Raw genomic sequence first — 2,321 nt, 5'->3', positions numbered from 1 at the left:
TGTGTGTGTTTGTGTGTCTGTGTTTGTCCCCCTAGCATTGCTTGACAACCGATGCTGGTGTGTTTATGTCCCCGTCACTTAGCGGTTCGGCAAAAGAGACCAATAGAATAAGTACTAGGCTTCCAAAGAATAAGTCCCGGGGTCGATATGCTCGACTAAAGGCGGTGCTCCAGCATGGCCGCAGTCAAATGACTGAAACAAGTAAAAGAGTAAAAGAGTATTATCATTTTTTAAAAATCATCATGGTTTTACTGTCCACATTTCTGTACTTGCATGGGTCAGACGGAATTTGCTGAAGCAGATTCTTTTACGGCCAGATGCTCTTCCTGTCACCAATCTTCACCTGTTTCCAAGCAATGTAACAATCCTCTAGTCTTTCAAACAACTGGCAGCCCAGACATAGTTATATGCCACATACACTGTAGCCAGTTATTCAGAGAATTTGTTGCTTTTGTGGTGAGCTGTACCTCTCTATGGTAGCTATTTTTATTACTGGACAAAATGAGCCATCACATTTAATGCTTGAGCCTCATCCATAGGGAACCAGAATAAAAGAGCTTGAACAAGAAGCTATGAACTAAAATTCGTCAGTTCAATCAATTAATTACCTCAGATTAAAGTATTTATTGATCTTCTTGGTCAACAAATAATTATAACAAATTGAAAAACTACCAATCTTTTAATGTTTTCAATCATTTTAAATGATTGATTGAAATTTAACCCTTTCATTACCAACCCAGCTGAAACCACCTCTGGCTCTGTAGTATAAATGTTTTGTCTTCATAAGTTTTTAATTAAAATCTCCCACCAAACCTTAGTCACAATTTATGTTCCTAACACTAGGTGAATAATAACTAAGTTATTTTACTAAATTCTTGGTTATATTCAAAATTAATTGAAAGAAACACAGAGCATCTCAAAATAAATATGGTAATGAAAGGGTTAAATCTACCCCATGATATAATTGGTTTCATGTTCCATTTCTTTGTTTCCAGGACAAATCACAATAATGGATGCTGTCTGGGCCCAGAAAACTGACTGGATTGTTGTGTTACCTCTAGTGTACGTTGTCGAGTGTGTACTTAGGTAAAGTGCTTCCTTACGCATATATGTAACTATCGCTTGGTACTGTGTTACCAATTACACTGGTTCCTGTCTTCCACTTGCTAAACAGCAGAAACAATTTATAATCCCTAATCTAAGATGAAGGAATGGTTGGTACTCTGCAGTGGAATTTATAATGTGAGAAAATTAGAAGATGGTCCTGGTGGAGGTGGAGGTGGGTGGGTAGTTGATTCTTTTCTGTGTCAAGTTTGGTGCTTAGAATATCACAGAGCATTTTACCTTGAAAACAAAAACCTTAGCAATTAATTCATTCATAATTAGTGAAATGTGGAGGCGCAATGGCCCAGTGGTTAGGGCAGCGGACTCGCGGTCATAGGATTGCGGTTTCGATTCCCAGACCGGGCGTTGTGAGTATTTATTGAGCGAAAACACCTAAAACTCCACGAGGCTCCGGCAGGGGGATGGTGGCGAACCCTGCTGTACTCTTTCACCACAACTTTCTCTCACTCTTACTTTCTGTTTCTGTTGTGCCTGTAATTCAAAGGGTCAGCCTTGTCACACTGTGTGTCACGCTGAATATCCCCCTGAGAACTACGTTAAGGGTACACGTGTGTCTGTGGAGTGCTCAGCCACTTGCACGTTAATTTCACGAGCAGGCTGTTCCGTTGATCGGATCAACTGGAACCCTTGACGCCGTAAGCGACGGAGTGCCAACAACAATTAGTGAAATAATTAAAGTAAATGTTAATTTTTTTATTTTGAGGCACAGATGTGAAAGAAATTTTGAGTTCATGAAGGTAGAAAAATCTTTGAATGTTTTTATGAAGTGTCGTTTAACCCTTTCGAGAGTGACCCACCTGGGAATAATTCTGTTTGAAAGAAATTCAAATTATTTTGAAGCTTCCTGTTTTAAAGCGCTCTAAATTTTACCAAATTCTTCCTTTATTTTCACAATTGAAACAAAGGCAGTGTGTGTATTTCAACTGAAATATGATAACAAAATGGCTAATAATGACAAAGTTATATTGATAATTTCTTCATTATTTTGAAAATAAACTGAAACAAAGTGTATTTCGACAGAAATATGATAAAAAAAAAAAAACCAGTTAATAATAACAAAGTTATTTTAATAATTTCTTCATTATTTTCAAAATTAATTGAAAAAAAAAGGTGTATTTCAACAGAAATATGGTAAGAAAAAGGATAAAGTTTTGTTATTATCATCATCATTATTATTATTATTATTATTATTATTA

Source organism: Octopus bimaculoides, chromosome 24 (assembly GCF_001194135.2).
Source record: "Octopus bimaculoides isolate UCB-OBI-ISO-001 chromosome 24, ASM119413v2, whole genome shotgun sequence".
NCBI lineage: Eukaryota > Metazoa > Mollusca > Cephalopoda > Octopoda > Octopodidae > Octopus > Octopus bimaculoides.
This window is presented reverse-complemented; position numbering follows the sequence as displayed.